We start from the raw sequence: 24343 nt of genomic DNA, 5'->3' as shown, positions 1-24343 counted from the left end.
AAATCCGGGTAGATTTGACATATTCCGTGTAAATCTCCAAAGGCTATCTATCACATTGGTGCGTATATTGTTGTATCAAAATAGTCTGTCCTCTGCTGTCTGCTTCGGAGTTTAACTCACAAAAACACACACCACTTAATGTGTTAATGCGTGTCTAAACAGGGCCACAGTTTGGTGCACTCTTTTTTTCGTGGCACTTTTTTACCATACAGGACATCAACTACTTAACTAAACTAAACTAATACCCCTGGTATAACTATATGTTTGATTCTTAAGTACATTGAATAGCAAATTCATTTTTTGAGACCAAGATTTCTTGAGATGTCCTCAGGCATGAATTTATTAACCATTGATCAGTATATTAAGATATCAAATGTAGCTCTAGCATCTTCTTTCAATTTATATTCAAACAGAAAATGGACTTTTACTTGTATAACTCTGGTTTCTCTCTAGACTACTCAAAGCGCTTTCACACTACCGAAGGCACAGTGTCTTTGCCCAAACACACATCGACATGGACTTATTGAGCAGGGGATCGAACCACCGATCCCCTGATTGAAGGATGATCCACTCCATCCCTGAGTAGCACCGTTATAATAATGATGAAATATACTGAAACAAATGCACATGTGACACAGAAAGGCAATATATTATTTTGGCCTGTAAAAAAATACTATATGCTCGGCCAGCAGATTTTTCTTTTTCAAATGGTAAACTTATAAACTTATTAATTAATTATATTCCTTTATTGATCCCCATGGGGGAAATTCGGGTGTTGCAGCAGCTCAACTACACAGAAACAGATAATAAATACACATATTATACAATAAAATAAAAATAGAATAAAATAAAAAATAAGAATACAAATAAAAAAATGTACAGTATATCCACATGGGGGGGGGCTGGTCAGCATGATGACAGACTGTGGTCTCCGCTGTTGTTGTACAGTCTGATGGCAGTGGGCACAAATGAGCGTCTGAAGCGCTCCGTCCTGCTCTTTGGCAGAATCAGCCGATGGCTGAAAGAGCTGCCCAGCTGCCACAGTTCCTCATGGAGAGGGTGAGAGGGATTGTCCAGGATGGCTCCGAGTTTTATTTTGTTCTTATAGTGGCTATGCCTTTGTAGCTGTTCTGCCATCATCTTTACTTTGCTCTAGTTACTGTCCCAGTGCATATGCACGTGATATTCTTGCATTGACATGAATGTAGTTCTGTATGTAATTCTGCTATCCATAGCCAAAGGGTTTGTTTAGCCTGCTGATTGGCATCTTTGTGATCCTGTCTGTGGTCTTGGGCTTTAGATGAATTGGTGAACATAGTGACCATGTAAAAAGGTGCCTGGTGTGCACTCAGTCTTACAAACAAGCTAATACATGTCAAGCGTACAAAAACAACAGAGCCTATCTAATTAGCTGTGCAACAGAGCAGCAGCTCAATAAATGCCTTCTGTTAGATTGGACAGCACTTACAGCCAGAAACCTAATGGTTCATTGAGAATGAGTGATTATTGGACCTTGAGTCTTTGGCAGGTGGGACTCATTGCACCTTTTAGTGCGGAGGCATCTTAGAAACACAATGCAAGGAGCAGAACATGAGAGTTACCGTGACTGACCATATTAAAGATCCAATCCGGCCTTGAGAGGTATGATTTTATTAGATCACAGATTAAGGTTGCTAACACTACCTTGTGATATACGAGGCATGAGGAAGAATAGAAAAAATAATGTTTATGCTCATTCCATCCCTCAGTTACTCAGTTGACGCTGCATTGACAGTGTGTTGATGTTGTTGTGATTTCCAACACTGGTTATTTGGAAATGTAAAACTTAGGACATTGGCTTGGGTTGAAATGTTGAATATAATCACATTTATTTATGATTCTCTTTATGTTAGCTTCCCAGACGTCATTCCTGGAAGACCTCGCAATCATCCAAAACCTTTTTCATCTGTCGATCTTCTGCTCAGATCTTTACATCAGGGCCTACATGCTCTGAAAACACATTAGGGATCAGAGTCAGTGATTACCAATGGCTCCTCAGTGATTATGCTCTAACCTTCTCTGCTGTTGTATGCAGCAGCTTATGTTTACCATGTTCTATGAGGAACCCATGAAGTGTTTTTTACAGAAATTTGGTTTATGGTTAACCAAGCCTTGCAGTAGAGTTTAAAGGGGTTTACCGTTTCTTAAGATTTACACCAGACAAGGGGAATGTGACATCCTGGTTTTAGCTCTTCTGCTAATCTTGGTGTACGGGCAATTTACTCCCTTAAACAACACCTATTGGAAGCGAGAAGAGACTGTGGGGTGTCATGAAACCTGTAGCAATCCATTTCGACTGCAGTTAGTTGGAGTTAGGCTTGTGCCGATTGTCAATCAAATTGTATATAGACGATTGAAGGGAAGATAGAACTAAGCGGTTATAAAATAATCTCTTGAATATGCGCTCTACTATGCATTTAGACTTGAGGTGGTAATTCTTTACATTTGAAGCATTGAGTGAGATTTCTGAATAAAGCTTTGAATGTCATCATCATTTATGACGTTATCAAACTAAAACAAATAGGGAAATGTCATTTAATTTGGACCATCTCTCTAATACAGTTGCGTACCTTGCTGGTGCAAGTGGGAGACAGTCTTTTGACCGCAGTGAAAATGTAGCTTTGAAAGCTTTGAAGCTGAATTTTTTTGTTGTATAAAAACGTCATCAACATCGTCAATTTTGGAAATGATGAATGACGAAAGATCACTGCAGAGATGAGGAACAGAGAGGGGAAGAATGTTTTTGTAAGATATGAATGAATAATTCAAATATTGACATTATAAATAAAGCTTTAAACTTTCCGTACAACCCTAGTTATGGATAAGATTTGGATTGTGGTATTAAAGATAGCAGCCTAATGTGGAACTGAACATTATTCTGTGGTATTGTTGCAACAAGCTCAGACAGACTTTTAAAAGGGAGCCGAGACTTTGTTGTAAAAAAGATTTTTCTGATATTTAAAAAAAATAAAATGTAGTTTTATGTTGAAACATTTGACTTCTTGACAGCTACTTTAGCACATAAGAAAATGGATCACACATTTATTTGTATTTGTTATATTTTCATAGTAGAAAAAATGTATACTTTATTCATTGAAGATGGAATTGTCAACCCGAGTATAGATAATGCTTGGATACATTTAAAAGATCACAGTCCCCAAAGAATGCTATTAATCATTTAATATGATTTTATTAAGATGTCATATGATCACTGGAGGCTCAAGGAATTATGTAAATATTATCACATTTTTAACAGCTCAATCAATCATGCAAAAATATAGCATATTACATATAAAGATGTTTCTAACTCATAAAAGTGCATCCAATTGCTCATGACTGACCACTTAGAAGAAATAACTCATCGTCTACTAAAGGCTGAGAAACACATATCACTATATCAACCCATACACCAAGACAGCGGCCCCCAACCCCTGGGCCGCCGACCGGTACCGGTCCGTGGGTCATTTGGTACCGGGCCGCACAGAAAGAATAAATAATTTCCATTTTTATTTATTATCAGAGTCTGAAAGATGTTTTATTTTGAAAAATGGCCGGATTCTCTCCCAGTTACATCCGCCTGTGCCTCTTGACACATGTCAAGACGCTTGTCTCGGTCACTTGATACGTTACCTCAAAAATTAAGCCCACAAGCTAGCGAAAATGAGGGATTTTCTGCAGTGACAGCAATCAAAGCAAAATTACGGAGTAGACTGGACATATGGAACACACTTCGGGTGTCATTGTCTCACATTACCCCCAGATGGGTCCGTCTCGTTGCAGAGAAACAAGCTCAGGGCTCACACTGGTTCAGCGTTATGGTGATTTGTATTTTTTATGCATTTTATATTTGTTTTCATGCAGATCGTATCATTTTATTTCGTCGTGTTTATCCGCCACACCTTGAAGGCCGGTCCGTGAAAATATTGTCTCACATGAAACCGTTCCATGGTGCAAAAAAGGTTGGGGACCGCTGCACTAAGTCATCACTTCATCCTCAGATGAAAGTGTTAATCAGTCTGGAAGAATAGGCCGGATACTGTGTATGGGAGGTGACGTGGCAGAGGTGACAGAAGGCTTCCTCTCTGACGAGGCCTTTCCATAATCTCTTGGAAGTGATTGGGCAGCTTGGCTGTGGGCATAGTATAGCTCCAGGCTACTTCTCTGTACTCCTGCAGTTTTGCATTCCATAAATAACAAGGGGCAGACGGAAGTAAAGACAATGAGCAAGTGAGGACAATGTGGCAAGGAGGCAGAGAGCCTGAATAAGAAACAGACAGTTTGTTGTCCTGAAGACAAAAAGAGGCAAACGGTGATTTGTTGTTCAGAACAGAGACAGATTGGGGATGAATAGTAGCATGACATTGGGAGAACAAAAAAGGAAAACACTGCAGTAGAGAGATAAGGCTCCCTGTATAAAGGTATGGGGGGAATTCAACAAACTGCTATTTCTCGCCCTGAACAATGGTTTAAGGCCTTCTTTTGTGGTTTCGGTGCAGGAGATGACTGAAAACACTGAAAAGTAGCAAAACTTCTTAGCATTAAAAAATACACCTTATTGAATTATAGAAAGCATTAATTGGCAAGTCCCAGAATGACAACATGTTAGAGAAGAGAAGTCAAATAATGTTTATGTATACTGTAAATCCTGTTTTCATCATAATATGCAATGCAGTATGGATGACTCGGTTAAACTTTCATATATGTAAATGTATACTGTCCCACCAGGGTAAAGTGTGTTTAACTAAGATGCACTCAGTGCTGTAGGACATTCTAGTGTGCTAATGTTTAGCATTTTATATATTCCGTTGACATTTAAATAATAAATGAGTATGCAAGTAAAGTAAAACCGAAAACAAACAGTAATGTAGAACTAAGATGAGAGTAAGTGAATAAAGCAATAAAATAATGACTTTTGGTACATTCAGTATAAATGCATATCTTAGTGCGTTCTCTCCCAGTAGCTGGCTTATAGCAGGTTGTCTCTACATGTTTGCATTTGGTGTTGAGAGGTTTTAGCTTTTACATCCATTCATTATTTAATTTATATGCATTCTTCATGTGGTCCTAAACCATTGAGTTCTTATTGGCCACTTCACATACTCGTTTCTTTACATCAAGAACCAAATCTCTGAATCGACCAAGGGTACAATGTTCATTAACGGTCACTCGCAAATACAAGAGGGAATGCCACTGGAGGGAACTATGGGGGGATTTTGGATGGTGGAATGGACCCCTTTGGTGACATGTTTTATTCATACAAATATGTACTCAGGGAGCATTACGTGCATGCATGGCACTGCTACCTCTACTCAGCCAACACAAGGACATTTCTAGTTTTGTTTCAAACTGGGACTGAGTATGATAGCTAAAGCTAAAGCAGGCACTCTGAACACATGTGACACTTTTTGCTGTGCGTGTAAAAGGACATTCAACCATGGTACAACACAGTTTGAGAATTTTTCAATCCAGTATGACTTTTTTTCAGGACAGAAATTATATAATTGTGACTCTTTCCCCTGTAAGTCACAATTTGAACAGAGTCATCTAGATGGCACTTTTCCCTAATATATTTTTTGTGGTATATCATATACAGAGGATTAACTTGTTTAAAAAGAGAGTTTTATCAAAGCAAATCTCATGTCTCGATGCTGCAGAAGATTTGATTTAGATTACTGGTTTGTCATTTCCGACAACCTTGCCGCTCAGTAATTGGAGGAAGATTCTATTCTATTATGCAGTGACATTTAAAATGTTTCCTGTAAGGTTGGGAAGTAATATCACTGCGCACACAAGGTACAGTGTGTGATGATACTAAACTTGGAAAGTCCTGCACACAAGCACTAAAGGCTGACAGACAGAGAGTGTAGTTTATCATCTATGATTATTTGACCAAAGACCCATTTGTTGAAAGGTTTAATGATATAAGAGTTTAAAAAAAGACACATTTTTCGGTCAGCCATTAAGTAATGTAATGTACGGCTATGGTCTTGAGTAGCTAAGGACTTACAACAACATTGACATGTGACAATGATAAAGTCACAAATTAATTAATGTAGCTTTACCTAGTATAACACTGAACTACCTAGCGAGGAGGTAATAAAGCATGAGGTAATACAGGGTTCAACAGTCGGGCAAGTGGGTTGGAAATCTACTTGCCCACGTTCTCCAATGCCACCAAACTAAAGCCCTGTTCCCAGGATAAATAAAAGGCTTGCGGTTCAGCTCATAAACCTTATCTTTACCCATTTTCTTGAAAGTGTCCCATTGGTACTGTGCATGTGCAACTCTTAATGGGTAAAGAAGCTAGATGGCTCACTCTACATGATCAGCTCCGGAAATTATTTCTTTACCACCTTTGCCCGATTGAGCCACTAGCCCAAAGTCGTATTCTACTTGCCCTGAGCCGGCAGGCAATCCTTATTGTTGAGCCCAGTAATATAGTACAGAACCCTGCCATTTGTTTTATGTCTTGTTAAAAATGTCTGTCATTGTCTGGTGAACTGTTCATAATCCATTCTATATTCATATATATATATATATATATATACTCATTAGAATCTCATTGGCTCTCTGGCCAAATCCTTTGGATTGGAGTGAAACGAAACCAAAGTCTGTAGTATGTGTTGAGCCTTGTTTTTTTTATTTTATTAGTATCTCCAATGGCTTATAAGTTCTTAAAATGCAAATAACTCCACTTGTTGATAGTTCTCATACTGAAACTGTTCACCCTGGTACATGTTTCATATGGACAGGGGTTCATATGGTCAGGGTTGGTGGATACTTCCTTTAGGTCACATTGACTTGCCTGGCCATACCCCCTGGATTTCCTATAACACACCTGTGTTGGTGTGATATTGATCCTTACTTTAGTCTGGGTGCAGTGTTTGACAGTCCGTGTTGTGACCTCAATGTGGGTTTAACACACTTGCTGTGTGTGGATTGGCTGTCAGCCTGTGGGCACCATCCTTACATTGCTGTTCCCTTTATTCCTTGATCTCTTAAGCCTTTCTGTAGTAGAAGTCTAGTCGTCCTCCAGGTCTGCTGTTTACGAAAGGTTGTCTTTATTTTCGCACTACTGCAAAAGCCAATGGCATCCTCAAATGTCTGCATGAAACAGCTCTAGGCAGGCCAAATACGAAATGCTGCTTGTGAGGATCACGGACAGTGCTCACAGATGTTAATTTAGCTAATGAGTGAGAATTACTTTTTAATTTCTTTATTCCAGAGCTCCGCTGTCACTTTGTTGGACCTGGACATGGTCTTGCGTGCACTGTAGCATCATCTGTTTGAGCTACTTTGGTTAAAGTGGCCGGTACTGGCTCATCTAAATTGGCTCACCCTTGAAGTTGGATTTCCATCAGATGTCACCTTTTAAGGTGAGCTTCAATCTGTGTCACTTTACAGTGACTGATGATTCCCACATAAAGGAGGGGTGTCATCTACTTCCTATTCTCTGGATTACTTCAAAAAGTCTTGTATAAGTTCTATTTAACCCAGTCAACTGAGCTGCATTCACTCACTTTTTTTTTTTCTTGAGAGAGGTTAGGAGGTTGAGAAGCTGAGTTCTTATTGTTCCCTGTCAGGACCCCGGCCATGAACATTCAGGATTTGAGGCGAACTGATCACTTCACCCTTTTACAATCCAGTTATTTTAAAGGGCCTTGTCAAACCAAGGCTGTCCATATCATGGGCTTTATGGCAAGGAACCTTTCTTTCTTTTTTGTGGCAACCACACCTCATCTCAGCACACTAATATTTCAATATTTGATTAATTCATCTTTTCTTAAACACAAACAAATGTAACAAGATAATGGACCCTATTTGTCAGATGCCTGATCAGAACAATATAGATGTCATATTCTAAAGGAATGCTGTGACACATTAGAGTAAGCTGATTTATTTAATCACTGTTTGCCATAGCAATCCTTTCAATGAACTGGAGATTCAGTATTTTACGTAAGTACTACATTACATTACATTACATTACAGTCATTTAGCAGACGCTTTTATCCAAAGCGACTTACAATCAGTAGTATATTACATATACTACACTTAAAAGTCTTCATGACTAGAGGATTAATGTCAGCACTGGTGTTATATGCAGTTAAGAAGATCACTGACAAATGTATTTTTGCATCAGTGTGGGGCAAGGGAAGGAACTGGAAAAATGTACAAATTGTAACCACAGTTACAGACTGTGACCACAATCTGTAGCGTTAGTTTCAGCCATTTTGTCACTAATTCAAGGCCATTAAAGTAAATAGAAACATAAAAGCATGAGATGACGCATAGCTTTGGATTCAGGCGATGTCAGAATATCACACAAAACTCCTTCTTGTCGGGCTTCAAGGAATGTGTTTGTGTTTGGTAAAGAGGAGCACTGAGCAACCAGCATCCTGTGAGGAGCTACTGGCAGCTGTGGGCGTGGCTTAGGTGTGTGTGAGACAACACGGCGAGGCAACTGTTCGTTCTTAAAAAACAATGTCTGCCACTGAAGAGGTTAGCGTAGATGCTGCAATAGCATCATAAATCAGAACAGTATTTATTCATTAAAAAAAGAGCTAAGAACAGCACTGGAGGCTTTTCTCAATGGAAAAATATGTTTTCTCTCTTCTGACTGGCTTTGCCAAGAGTTTGATTGACAGATGGTTCGTCCAATCACCTGCCAAGTATTTCTTGAAAGTGCCTGCCCTTTTCCATACAGTTTCCAATGACTGCTTCTCAGATGGGTCCTTGTAGCAAACCATCTGGTGGGTTAGATTATGCCATAACTAACAGAAACATGTTCTGTTTGGGTTATAACCCAAAAATATCATGCTTTGGTGGGGACAGACGTGAACAGGGCACGTTGCTGTCTTGCTTCTTCCTTCACAATGTGCTCTGGGATGCTTTTACTTTCGGAAGTGTTGTACAGAGCAGTGGCACTGTTTGTATAGATCAAGTTGACAAATTCCCCAAGCCCAACTCGTATTAAATAAGTGAGTGCTTGTGATGAAATTCTGAGCTTGTGGCTTTATTTATTTTTTATTATACGTCTCCTGTAATTAGTTTAGTGTCTTGAGGTCTTGCCTGACCGTCCTTTAGATTTCACAGATGTGGCCTACATACCTTGTGGGGCTTTTCATCTTTTCTTTACATGAACTTGCACGTGGGTGAGGCGATACACATTCCTGCCAATGATTTCACACTTTTCCAATGATCTACAGATGACTGTAATGCACAAGGAACCGCAGCAATACGCCACCAAAGGCAGGGCTGAAGAAGACTGTATGCTAGTAAACATGAATGTTAACTATGTAGGCTTTAAACTCCTTCAAAATCAGCTCTGTAAATGTTTTATGAGGAAGGAAATGCACTGAAGACATTTATTAGGCCTGGGGAATACACACTATGCATGTTGATGAGTAAAACTCAATGTAACTCAATGTCTGTTTGTCATTGTGTATGCGTCTTAAAACTCCACAGGGCACCTGCTGTCCTTTTGCCTCTGTTTTTGCATTTGCTTTTGTGTCTTGGAACACCTTCCCCTTTTTGATTGTTCATTTGCAAATAGAGGATTGACTGTGACCATTCCACAAAAAAATTTGATAAGACATTGTATAACAGAAAAGAAAAATCACTGCATTTCCTCATTAAGACATTAAGAGCATTTATTATCCAATCATTAACATACAGCCTTCTTTAAAGCACTGTGTAACTGCACAATCTGCACAATTAAAAAAGATGGAGTCTAATTTTCAGAATTCTGGCACACTGCTGCTGAAAATGTGGTCAGAAATAAACAGAGAAGCTCATAATTAGACGGAAAAGGTGAAAGGGTAAACCAGTAGTCACTTGCTGCCACAAACGTAGGGGATCTTGTTTCTTTCTGCACCACGTTTTGAAGAAGTCACATACTTCAGTATACCACATTACCAGGAACAACAGCCATAGTGGCCTTTTAGCAGCAGTTCCAAGCTTTGTTTGCAGCCTCAAAATAAGTGCATGCATATTCAAAGTGCGATCTCTTATTTACAGTTTCACAACCGCTGTCTAGCACACAACCCAGTTATGTACAGTAAGTACCCACATCATTGTCAAGCAAAGTCCATGGCAACTGCTGAAAAGTGCAATACAATTCTGTAATTACCACCGAGTAACAACATTTATTCTCTCACTGTATTTATTTATGTGATAAATCTCCTTGGCAAATGCTCACATAGCTTGGTTTTTTAAAAGAAAAGCCTCCCCAAAATGCATTGTGTTGTTGAAGGCTTACAAACATGAATGTCTCTCCCCCTAAGATCTGTTTTTTTCATTATTAAAATCGTGATTTGTTTACAACCATGTTGGGTAGCCAGCCGTCTTTTTCTTCACTCCTTTTTGATGCATTTTCTTATTTCTTTACTGCCAGAAACTGTCAAATCACTGCAACAGCGTGAAGCTAGTGGCAGAAATGTTTATCCTGTAGCCTACATGCTCATATATACATGTATGAGCATTGCATCCTTGTTGTTTAATCATTGCTACTACTTGTAAGCAACTCCACAGGGTACCTTTTTAATTAATAAGAGAATATTTATGTGAGACTAGCAAACGGAGGTCACTGCCATGGTATGACAGTACTTGGTACAAGACAGAATAGTCATAGACGGGGAAATCATAGTGACAATGGAGGTAATTACCTGGAGGACAAATGTGCACAACGATGTTGTATTACTTTTAACATCTTAGCATGTTGGGAAACCAAATGCAGTAAACATTTGGGCTCCTCCTTTCAGAGGTACAGTAGTGTGGTACAGACAAATGAAAAATGGATGGATAAGACAATCATATAAATTCTGGTCTTTGTCAGAGAAAATATAGGCTCTGCAGTGAAACAGACCTCTTTTTGGATATATATTTATAGAGTGATGATTTCAATTAAATTGCCTTAGTTTCCCTTACTTTGTGAAAATGAAACCGTATTCATTATTTTGTTTGATACATAACTGAGTTAAGTCTGAATGAATTCAAATGAGTATAATGACAATGCTGTTTTATAAATGAACAGTTAGGAAGTTTGGACTGTTGCAGTTATTTTTTTATAAGTAATAGACTTGGTTGATTTATGTGATGCATTTTTTTGGGACATTAAAGTTTTTTTCTTTAGATAAAGTACAACAAATTTAATTAAAATGAAAGATCTTCACAAAAGCAAATGGAAAATATAATCATTTACAGTGTTTGTCACAGCGTATGATGATTCTGATTAGACTTTATGCTCTGATGGCTATGTAGATCTGCTGTGTATTAATATTGCAATGGCAGTATTGCCTTTTTAACACAGCGTCTTCTCAGACATTAACTTGGATAATACATAAATTAATGATCATCTACTGCAGTACATCCCATAATGGATGATAAGAAATTGATATTAAATGCAAACGTAACAATATTCTCAATGTCTTGCTTCAGTTGGTCGCACAGATGGCTTCCAAAGAACCAAAGATATAACCACTGAAGTAAAAGTTCAACAACCCATCAACTGATGCTGGTTAAAAGGCAGAATCAATGCTGGATATATATTCATTATCTATTACAGATTTAACTATTAAAACATGGTTAACACAATGCTACAAGTCACTGGATTATCAAACATAGTTAAGGAGACAACTTCTTTATGAACATTAATTTTAAAAGGCGGTATATCACATATCACATTACTTAATCAGACAATGTCGTGGTTGTAAAATATAATTTGACAGTAGCCAGCAGCTTGCAATGACCGCTGCTTAACAGGTAGTAGGTATTAATGAGCCGTGACCCCTATGTTCCTGTGTATATCTGTTTCTTACTCCCTCCGTTGTCTAGCAACAGAAGCAGAACAACATGTAAATGAGATCCTCTAAATCATGAATTTTGCTGCATCAAACACAATATAGGTGACTGCAGAGAGAAGTCTTAAAACACAGCCGATCACAACTGTTGTCATTAACCTGTATTTATGTTGATTATGTCAGATGACGTTGCAATTATAAGATAATTTGATTACCACCATGGCGCAGCAGCTAGGGTGACATTTAAGGCACAATTAAATCGCAGGTTCATTTGTTCCTAGTTTGGTTGTCTGACAACAGAAACAGAGAAAATTTGTATTTGAGAACAACTATCTAACTAAATGGGAAGAAATCTCTGTCTGTAAGTCTGTCCTTTGATTTTTCTCGACAGACGACAACAGTTATTCCTTTTGACTTCACACATGGACCACTGTGGACACAGTGAATTGCAGAGTCGAGCAAAAGCTATTGTTAATGTTAAACCACCAAACAGCATGCTACAATATTAACTGTAACACCGGCGAACACAATGCTGGTTACAGCAAGCTCTCCATCAATGTTCGTGTGAGCTTTTGCACCATAATGAGGCATATACTGTAGCATTGCTAGGGGACGCAACTATGTCATGGCAGTCAAGCTCAGCATCACACATTGACAACTTTTTCAAATGTTTCAAATGTTTGACTTAAAAATAAACAACAAAAGCAATGACTAAAGCTGTGTGATAGGAGAACAATTCTGAGACAACATCAGTGACCATCAGTGTGCGTCATGGCACATCATGAGCCCATATCAGAGGAAAGCTTGATCTTCACTGTGAAAACAGGTTATAAGCTCTAGATGAAATGAAGTTATTCCACAAACCTTCCCCAGACCTTCCCCACAGGCAGCAGTTAACATTTCCAAGACAAAAGGCTAAAGGTGTGGAAACACGTATCTTTTCTTCTGAAAGTGCTGACACACACTTGCAATTTCCCCATGAATAAACAATGGTTAATATTTCCCTGACTTTCGCATCAGCTTTTGGGACGCTGAGTATAGCCTTTATTTAGGTCCTTTAAACCATTTTTCCCAATTTTAACTTATTGTTGAACTAAGCAATCGATCAGGATTGAGCGACCTTGCACATCAGCAAAATGCAACAGAACAGTAGCTCTTACAGATGCTATGCTGTGTGAAAAAAAAAATGCAACTGGGCCAAAGGTGCGACATTATCGCTGTGGGGTGGAACTCTTTTAAAAGGTTTTACTGGATATAACCATTTTCCTTCAGCAGGGTGCAGTTCTCTTCAACAGTATCTGTCTCTGCTGTGGCATTTAAAAACCTTGACTGAATCCCGTGTTCTCTTTGTGTTCTGAAGCTTTTGTACTGTGCCCTACATACTGATTCTTGAGATTTAAAGCCTCCCAAAAGGTCCCAGTGGGAAATGTGACACTGTTTACAAGATTGCTCCAGATATTTTATTGAACAACTATTTTCTCAATCAGCGTTGTCGTCCCATTTAAACAAATTGAAAAGTTTTTTTTCCAGTGCAAGATGCCTCAGAAATGATGAAGCCAACAATGATTGTTTACTGTTAGAATGTGAACGTCGGCTATAAAACATCCAGTTATTTGTCTGATCTTCAACCTAGATTTTTGAACATGAAAAAGTTGTTGTGAAAGTTTACAACACACGAGCCACAACGTGAAGACACACAGCTCGCAGCTACTTGATAATAATCATAATTAATGGAAGACCAACTTGTACCCAGTTGTTTTTAAGTTACGTTCTTGTCTTACAAATGACTGCCTTGTAATTGAATACATCTTGCTCCAGCACGTTTGGGGACTTGTCTTTGTAACTATGTAAATGAGCTGTTCATGTTTGCAAATAATTGAATCACGTCAGGACTGTATGTAAATTTTTTTGCACATATCACTGTGTTATACAGTGGTTGAAAGTCGGGTGGCACAGGCCACAAAACTGTAGCAAACGTTCAAAAGTATCAAGTAAGTCCAATGTAGTTTGAGACTTTTCAATTTCTGTGATAGGGGGCTCCATTTAAGGAGAGCGATACAAAACGTGTTCTAATTTAGCCTGGACATCCACACACGCAGTTTTACACCTCGATGTGCATACTGTAGTATTTCATTATTTCAGCTCCTTACATGTTCATACTGAAACTGTCAGTAGTTCTCTTTGAAATTAGTCCTAACTATATCTCCATATCATCATTGTCTTGGTAAACTGAGGCGGGGACAAACGGGGCCTTTGATGTCTCTGCCTGCGAGGCTCCAACATTGTAATGAAACTGTATTGCATTGTCTCAGCACCAAATGTTTGGCATGACGGGACACAACACTAGTTCCAATCGAGGCTTGCCCGCTTCCGCTGGTTTCAAAGCTGCCGGTGCTTTTTGTTTCCCAAGAGAGTCGCGAGCACTCCCTCCCATAGCCAAACAGCTTTCAGGCCCATCAATTATTTATTGCCTGTTGCCTTCAGGGAACTCCTGATAAATTATGTTGATGAATGCAACCAAATGAGGGAGAATATACATTCATAAATCTATATTTTTAAAAGTATTTTTAATATCTCTTGATGAGGAGTTGCAAGGCCAAGCTTGAATGATTTGACAAAATAAGAATGTTTTGCAGAACTATCCTTACCTTTCCATATCTGCGCCAAATAAAATCATCACAAAAAGCACTTTGTAGTTAAGGGAGGCCTTTGAAAGGATTACAAAAGGCACACTGTTTACAGTGGGTAAACACCCATGTGATGTTGAAATGTTTTCCCCTATTCTCTGCATCCTTTATTATGAATAAGCATGAATGTTTTAGGACTGATAACTAGTTCAACATGCAGCCAAACAAGAACACTGTCTTTGTCCCTCATTGAAATTTCATAAGAGGACTAAAGGATAAGTCTTTTATGGACTATATGGATTATATTGAAACACTAAATAACCTTTTAGAGTGCAGTTTAAGACATTCTTTCTGGGGTATGACTTCAGTGTACAATATTGGAATTTTCCTTGTGTTTACTAGGCAATAAAAGAGAGCATCTGAAATGGAAAAAGTAACATGAGGGTTTGGAGTGCGTATCTTATCACACACTTTGTTGTCTTGCTAAAGGAAGGGAAGATGATAGCATAATGTGTGATATGTGATCCTCAAACCCCAACAGTATATCAAGCTGTAGTCAAAATTGAAGTTGAAATTGAATCATAATGAAAGAATTGATATAACTTCCCAATGCTTCAATGCAGCAAGATGCCGTAATAGTTTGGCCAAACCTAACTGTATTGAGACTAAACTGTTTCGATAAAAACCTTTACTTTATAATATGTGCTGTGCATCAGTTTTTAAATTTGCAAGCCCCTGTTGGACATTGTGGAGATGGAAGCACAAGACACAACATCACTGACCATTTCATCAGTAACACAGCAAAAACAAATTGTGATATTAACAAAAATAGATGGCAGTTGAAAGTGGGAGGGATAGAATGTAATTTAGTCTTCCGTGCAGTGGAAGATAAGGTTCAGCTGAGTAATGGCAGTGTGTTTGGTTGCCAAAGGTAATGTGAATATACCAGTGTAGCTGCAGCACGTTAGGTTCCCCATTTATCAAGCTTTTGTGCACAGACATGTTTGGTAATTGTGACTAGGAAATTAAATTATTTTGAGACCTGTTTTTTTGTTTCAGACTGGAGCTTTATATATTAAAGATGTGTCATGAGACGTCTAGAGCCAGGCTTTTGTGAAGAACCTTTGTGCCAAAGGGAAAGCCTTTTAAAATAAGTAACACTGATACTTGCTGGTTTCCTGGATGAAACAAACCACTCCAGTCAGGGCCAGCCGCTGGCATAAACACTCCATACGGTTATTTAGGGCCACAACCGCTAGGGGGGTTGTAGTCGGGTCTGTAGTTTTTCATGTCAGTCAACACAAACATGTTTGGTACTGCTAAATCATCCAAGTGCACCATGACTGGACACACTATAGAGCTTTGAAAATAGATAGAGTGCTGAAAGAATGACTCCTAAAACATGGAAATGAGTCAGCATTTTTGCACTTCCAGTTCCCTTGTCTCGAAGTCAATGGGTTCTTTCAATAGGATTTTGGTTAGATGGTGAAAATAGGGTCCGTGGTTAACACAAGCTTGAGAGATTTTAATGTTTTCTTTTTGTAAAATGTAAGAAGTAAATATCCCACCTGAGACTTTTGAAGCTTTTACGTGTCTTCAAAGAGGCAGTTGCTAACAAGTGGCTAAATGAGGCTTATAAGTGCCATCACGCAGAACACTAGTCTGCCTTTAGCTTAGTGGTGGTGACATGAAGTCATCTGACTGTGATGTAGTTTGTTTATAACATAACGTTAGCTCCGCTTCTGCATTCACGCTTAAAACATCACAAAACTGTTAGTTTGTGAAGATTATCTTGCTGAACAAAACATTTTAGTGTCATCATTTTTAGATAATTTTCTGCAATAATCTCAAATCCAATGGAAAAAGCCCATTTCTATTAATGGGGAAAAGAAAGCAGTCAAACTTCACATTTTACAGTCATACTGTCATTTTACAAATCAATTTTTGTTTTGCTTAAAACCACAGTTGCTTTTCACTTGTGGATTTATAGTAAAGTTGGGGCTCACAAGAAGTCAGAATGAGCCTTATGGGAGGAGTCAGCAGCCATTTTAGTAAAGTTTAAGTGACTTGCACTGATGGGAGCTCTGGCTGTTCATAAAACAAATGGTGGCTTTATGGAAGCACTCACACCAACAAGCCTGTCATGTCATGTGAGCGCTTGCACTCACTAAGCCAAACATCCTGGTAGTCACAAAGAAAAGCTAGGCCTCGACACAACGCAGTAAGGGCAAAGGTGCACATCTCAAATTGACCAAAGATCAATGTAATGACATGAGTCCGTGGTAATTTAGCAGTTCTCAGCAGATTGTGTTCAGAGAGGAGCTAATATGGGTAGGGGGGTTGCTACATGTAAGTGTGTTTGTGTTTCGTGTGTGTCTGTGTGGGTGTTTGGTAGCGTTTCATTTCATAGTGAGTGTTCTGCTGACCTTGGCATACTCCAGATTTCATCCCAGAGGTGTTTAATCCCCCACTTCTCCTCATCCTCTCACCCTTACTCCGCCCAAATCCCCTCCCTGGACAGTGCTGTTATTCTCCCCTTGTGAAGAAGAGCCAAAATGATCCAGCAGATCCAGAAAAAAAAAAAAGTGCCAGCATCTCCATATTCCACCTGAATCATTTGTCACAAGCTTGTGATTAAAACAGACAGGGATGTGGTTAGATTCTGAAGACTACAGCCAATAATAAGCCTGGATGCAATCATTAAAACGACTGTAAGAACTCTCATGCCTGTTTGACTTTGCCTGTCATCCTCATTTCTGCTGCCTCATACCTTTTCAGAGTAAACCGTGCCAGAGATCTCATTATTTCAGAACATTGCTGTGAGAAAGGCAGAGATTCATTGAATGGCAGATTGAGGTTTTTCTGTACTTGTTATTTTCCCCTTCACTTCAAACACAGTCTCATCAAATATGATAGACATATTATAGTGAAAAATATAAAACACAAACCAATATTGAATTTAGAAAACCTTTTCCTGACGAAAGGTAAACGTTCCACAGTGAGCATAAATTGTGTCAACATTGACAATGACAAGAGGGGAGTTTTGAATGCTGCTGCACAGAGGCATATTTTAAATGTGTAAAGCGCCTCAGGTTGACAGCAGTATAAGCCGCCCAGTGCTGCTGCTAGTCTTCCTATGGGGAAAACAACTGGCAAAGCAATGCAATTGAAATCTCAACAAATGTTTTTTTTTTTTTGTAAAAATGCCTGACAGTCTGGGTGAATGTGTACAGTGAATGTGTGCAAAACATACACAAGACCTGTTTCTTTCATAATGTGGACTGATGAAATAATTTTAGATGGGGTGGCCATTCACAATGGATTATATTTTTATTTATGGATGTCATTTTATATATTTTTTTGGCTAATCCAGTGAATGAAATACCTGACGAATCAAGGTTCTGTAACACTGTCAACATTAGTCTAATGCAACCAATATTATTATAGCTATTGCACCTTCTACTAACATTACAGCAAAATATATACCAATATAATTACCTCCAGTGGAAGTCCTTTTTTTATTTAACAGTTCCTCATAACTACTCATTTCACTTATCTGAGGATGTTGAGGTTTACGTATTTGTAAATGATTTTGAGGCTTTGTGGTTACGCTTGTCTTTTCAAAGAGACTTTTGTCATCCGAGGACACGTTACCTGTCAAGTCTGTGTGCTCTGAGATCGGATCTTGCTTGCATCAGCCAGACCACATTCCAAGGTGACCTTTCTCGCATTAAGTTCGGATTTCAATGAGCTGTGGGAAGCATGCGAGAACAATTAGTGAAACGTACGAGGACCACCAGGGCTGGATCCCAGCTGAGACCCTCTGTCTGAGTTGTGTTAAGTTACTGCTGTTAAAACCCCCAAATTTCCTGATTTTTCCTGCTTCAAAATAAAAATAAAAGTTTTTCAACCAGTCTACTGATGCTATAGGAAGGAAGAATAAGCAGCAAAAATAACGGGGGAACTTTTATTGCGATGAATTTTAGAAAATCAGATGTGTTTTTTACCTTTTTAACAGCCGCACATTTGACCACGAAGTTGTCACAGTTTGCTATTTAATATAAGGAAAACATCTTAAATCAATATTGAAGCTACAGTATGTGTCTGTGATCTATATACCAGCCTGTCCAGAAGAACTGATTCATATTTAATGTTTTTTTTAATGCATTTATGGAGTCCTGCAGGATATTATCTCCTAATAAAGCAATGACCTCACTAAAATCTAATTTGCTAGCTGATGTTATATCTTACTTTGTTAATAATGTTTTTCCCTCAACACACAGGGAGGCATTGATGGGAATTATATAAAGTCTAGGAATCACATCTCTGTTTTAGGCATTCAACTAATGCTCTTATCCAATGTGACGTAGAATACATTGACTGGATGACACAAGCTTCCTGCATGCTGACATTTCAAATTCCGGATGTGTCTCTCTTGTGGAATAGCATAAGTCATTCATATTGCGTGTACTTATATAAGTCATTTCTTTTTTATGTTTCAGACTGAATGTGTGTAGGCACCTATCCGCTCTCCTGGCAGAAAGCAGACATGTTCTTTGCATCTGTTCCAGCAAGGTAAGTTCATCTCTTGTGTCTCTACTAGCATGAATAAATGCGTTCCTCAGGGAATAACATCAGGGCTTCATGCATGACAATATTTTCATAACCACGAGTTGGCTATGAATATTCTGAAAGCTCTGAACAGTTCAAGGGATGCAAGACACTCCCTGATGAAAAGAAAACTAATCCGAAATACGTAGGGAAATGGATGTGTAAACCAATATGATTGTCAAACCTGACTCTTTGCGTCTCCTCCTCATTTATTTATATGCATTTTACAAAAAAGAGATGCAATTTGGACACTGTTGGACCTATGAGATGATTGAGAGAGCTTCTGGCATCTTTGCACTGTGTCAGATTTCCCCTTGAAGATGGTATTTATGTTCCAACTCACCCTCGGGTGTATTGATAGCGGGAGAATCCGTGGGTGGCTTTTCAAAATAAGTCAGCAGAACATACTGTTCTTTTCACAAAAAGCTTTTTTTTGAGTCTGCCACCAGATTCAAAAATAACATTTCTTTTGACATCTCTGTGTCAACTCAGTGTTATATTAGCGTTGAGGCTCTCATTTGTTACTGTATACCCCTCTTGAAAGTTTTCAGTCAGGGCAGCCTCGATTCATTCCGTGGTATTAAATATGGGGGTAACGGCAAATCTGTATCTCCTAATATACAACATATAAAAGAGCTTTCTAAACTAACAGCCTCTAGTGGGCGATCAAGATGTTTTGGCTTCTCTTTTTTGGAGCTGTCATGCTGCTGTGTTTGCACCCTAAAGCGTCCGGCCGTGAAAAAAAACGTTCCTAAATTTAAATGGGAAAGTGCTAAAAACAATATTTTGTTCCTAAAAATCAATGAATAATCGTGATAAAAATACTTGTGATCTCAATATTGATCTAAAATAATCTAGATTATCATTTTGACCACAGAGATGCAGCCCTTTTTTCTAAGTTATGTTACAGTCGATCACACTGCGATGCAGAAACACTGCATTTGTTGTTCAAGAACATTCTCAAAATGGAGGCTCAAACACTTGCGGGCCCGAGGGCTGTACATGGGTAAACGAGGATTGAGCAGGGTGATTTCAGCCCTGGGGCACAAATGCTGAATTGTTAAAGCCGTTCTCTTGTCATTGTCCTTAACATGATGGGAACAGCTCACAGCTCCATGCCAACTACTGTCCCCATCCAGCAATCCCAAATTATACTGGCGAGTTTAGAGGGCAGGACACGGCAAAGTAGCATCATGTCGCCAATTATTGCAGAATCGGTTGTTTATTATCAGGTTGTTTTTTCCTTTTTCAAATAATTTTAGTGGCAACTACATTAATGCTGTTTTTATTAAGGACGTGCAGGTTGTTTATTTTAATTGCCAATGCAACTAATCAAAGAGGGGTCGGAAAGAGGTTTATGGGGATCTTGTAAAACCCTGATAGTTCTGGGGAGGATGGCGAAATGGAAGCAGACGTTGCTCTTACTAGCCTGCAGTTACTTGTATTGTGATGACAATAAAAATGATCTATACCAGTAGTATCTTTTCAAGACAACGTGTGAGTCTTTGAAGACATATGAAATGTGCACCTCAATTCTGTGCAGAACACAGAATTGAGGTGCAAACAGGGATTTGTCTTTAACCTTTTAAAAGAAGATCACGATGAAATATTATTAATGCTGTTCTTACTACATAGGACAGGGTCAGGTTAGAGAGTGAGAGTCAAAAGGTAGGTTTGATATAGTTCAATGAAAGATGTTTCATGAAATGGACAATAACACAATACATCAAAAACTCTAAAGAGTGTTCGTTGGTCAGTGTGGCACTGGCAAATGCTTGAAAATATTTTTTTTCCATCATCAAGAGATACTTTTATGAGTCATTATATTTATAAATGGAACAGATGCACATTTAAATTAATAGTTCACCCTGTGACAGCATCTCTGGGGGGTTTACTGGAGATGTGATGCCACATATATTAAGTTAGAAAATCAATGCAAAATAAACTAAATTTAGCTGAACAGGCTCACACCATTAATCTATTAGTCAGTAGCTCAATAAAGTGTTACTTGATCACATCATGAATAAATAAATTACCGGGTTCTCTTGGTTTGACTGTTGTGTTGACCTCAAGTTCACTTTCACAGATACTGACTGAAGTATTGTTACAGTCTGTGATTTTTGTTCAGGTAGTCACTTCAATGCTATATAAAAATGTTTATAAAAATCACAATTAAGGCAAATAACCTGTTTATAAAATAATCTAAGTGAAACCCTTCAGCATTTTAGGATTCTATAAAAAATAATTATTGCAGCAGCAGTGACTTAATTTCCCAAGATGCTAATTCCACCAGAATTTACAACTCTCAATTTAGGTGACAGTACATTACTTTGTGCCACATGTGACATCATGTGTGAAAACAAGTGGAGACCAGTTTAGTTCTAGATGCATGTTTGTCCTTGATTTGGTAGGTCACGTATACTGTTGTTTTTATTATATTACAGATAGTACCTCTTCATTTTTAAGGTAATGCATCCACTTGCTGTATAGGTCAACAAAGCATTTTTTTAAAGTGAGGAATATACCTATTGTTATTATTATTATTATCTCTATTTTTTAAAGCAGAAACCAGCGTTTTTGCAAACATGTCTAAGAGCTTACCCCAACTGATGTTAGGCCAAACTGACCAGCCTAGATAAATATAGGCCAGCTCCTATATCGTTAGCCTCACTGGTGCCTCTGGGGTTGAAGTTTTACCATCATGACCTCTGAACCCGGCGGCATATAGCTTTGCTTGTTCACGCCAGCTGCAGCCGCCTTCCCTCTCGTTGCCGCAGCCGCAACACTGATCTCAGGTTCACAGCTGCAGCTGTTAAATCTGCTATTTAACGCAACAACGCTCTAAAAATAGTCTCTTCAATTTTTAAAGTTGTCAGGAGTGTTAATAGTGTCTGTGTTTCTCACTAAAGTATTGTTCATTGCACATCTTGTAGACACAACTAATGAACTTAACAGATCGACTGTTATATGACTCTATCAAACAGAAGTTTCTTGTGTAATATAATAAACTATTTGTTTGAGTTTTGTGTTTTTTAAGGCAATTACTTGGATAAACCTTGAACTTATATGAACCTGACTTCAAAGTTGAGAGCCAGAGGCCCTGGAGTCAAGAAGTACTTTTGTTTAAATTGTTAATCCTGTTTCATGGATTCGTCGTGCTGAACACCTGCATTGTAGTGTTTGGGAAACAAATAGAAGTTCAAACAAGTTTTATACATTTTAGTTTGGGTTGGTATTGAAGTACATGTTTGGAACAATGCAATAAAATGATGCTGCAATCTTCATTGACAAAAAAACAAATGCAAACAGGGATTTGTCTTTAACCTTTTAAAAGAAGATCACGATGAAATATTATTAATGCTGTTCTTACTACATAGGACAGGGTCAGAAAAAAACAAATGCTCAACACATCCAGGTTTTGAGATTTATTGGAAATGAAGAAACTAGAACTAACCTCTGTTGCCGCCTTATGTATTTATCAAGAGTCTGTTTTATGGCTTAGATTGATGTAGCACAGTTCAACCACCATTCAGAACCAATATTTACGATATTGACATTGAATCAAATTAGTCTCTCACAATGCCAGTGTGAAGCACCAACCCTGCAGTTCATCTTTCAGATGGGATTATACTCTTATATGGAAGAGTATCAGCATTATCACTGTATTTACCATCCAGCAAAACACACCCTTGCTAACTTCCCTTTCTTTGTATCCTACTCGTGCTATTCCCAGCACACACACCATTACCAGCAGCATCTCAGACCCCGATCCAGACAATAGAGTAAGTCTGTGTTGTGTTTTTCTTATTTTGTAGTTGTAAGGGTTCCCCAATGAGAAAGAAAGAGAGAGAGCATGGTTAGAGTTTGTCCCCATCTTTGTGTCTTTGGTGGTATGTTTTGCCGGTGACAACAGGAAGCGTAAAATCCCACAACCTCTTTGGGACGCAATTGTGAATGCCTGACTTGCGGTTTGTCTTTGTGCTGGTTAGGGTTTGTGTTTTTTGGGCACTACTGAATTGTGTCCCCTCTCGCAATTCTACATTGACAATTTCATCAGAGATTAAAGTTATGGTATAATAGCAATTGTGGTTTTTTTAAGGCATAAACAACCTTTTTTTTATTTATTTTTTTGTAATGTCCCTGGTAATTTTCTTCCATCCCATGGAAGGCTTGACACTCTTCTGTTAGAGCCCTGCTACCTTCTCTCATCAAGATCGGATAAAGAATCGTCTTGGTATGGCTGATTAGCTCCATTTTAAGTACTTTCTTCAGGAGGAGGTGAGACAATCAATACTGACATTAGTTTCTTAATGGTTGCTGTGTGATTCACATTGCAAATGATGGCAGACCCCATACCCTGTTGGCCTGGTCCCTGTCTAAGAAATACATTTCCTACAGCACTTCACTTAGGTGTCCCTGTTGTTCCGTGATGCATGATGTAACTTGTTTTTCTGTCTCTGGATTGGCACACATGCCTTTGTGCACTCAATGAAGACCGAGATCTTACATTTTTCTTTCAGATCAGTTTAATGAAGCCCTGGACACAGGCAAAAAGGCAGCAGCTAGATATAGACAGGCCTGTCTGGTGTTGTAATCCTGTCTCAGAAAACAACTTTTCTTTTCTATTCTTATCAAAGTGGATTTACTATATCTGCACTGCGGTTAAGACAATACAAGAAAAGACTTCATAGGAACTGTCATAGTTCAGTTTTCGTCAAAAGATCAAAGTCAGTATCTGGTGTTGCTGCGTTTGCAATATGCCGATTCTCACAGGCACACGAGGAAATAAGAATTAAACACATTTGAGATTACTCTTAACATGTTTTAATACATCTAAAACATTGGGAGTCTACCTTGGAGCCCAACACCTACAACAAATCTGTTTGGTGCCACCTGCTTCATGCCTGCTCATGCAAACTTGCGGGTTGCATTAGAGTCTCTCTCACAACACATCATCGTCACTTCCAATGGGCCCAGCAGCAGCTGAAGAGCTTGAGTTGCTGCATCAGAGGCTCCTCTGCAGAACTGTCAGTCAGCAGCATCATGCCATGGGGTGAGAAGGTGGCAGAGCATGAAAGCATGCATTAGGCGGGATGCAGATCAACAGGAAACCTGAATAAGGTTAGACTTGACATTAAACACATAGCTGTGAGCCGCAGATAAAGAAGATTGTGGCATGAGAAACGGAGACAGAGTGTGAGAGATAGGGATCGTGGCCAGAGGCCAGAAAATGAAGATGTCCAAAGATGCTGAGATCAGAAATAACCT

This window comes from Anoplopoma fimbria, chromosome 4 (genome assembly GCF_027596085.1).
Source record: "Anoplopoma fimbria isolate UVic2021 breed Golden Eagle Sablefish chromosome 4, Afim_UVic_2022, whole genome shotgun sequence".
In the NCBI taxonomy this organism is placed as follows: domain Eukaryota; kingdom Metazoa; phylum Chordata; class Actinopteri; order Perciformes; family Anoplopomatidae; genus Anoplopoma; species Anoplopoma fimbria.
The sequence above is the reverse complement of the archived record's forward strand: the minus strand, read 5'-3'. Positions refer to the sequence as shown.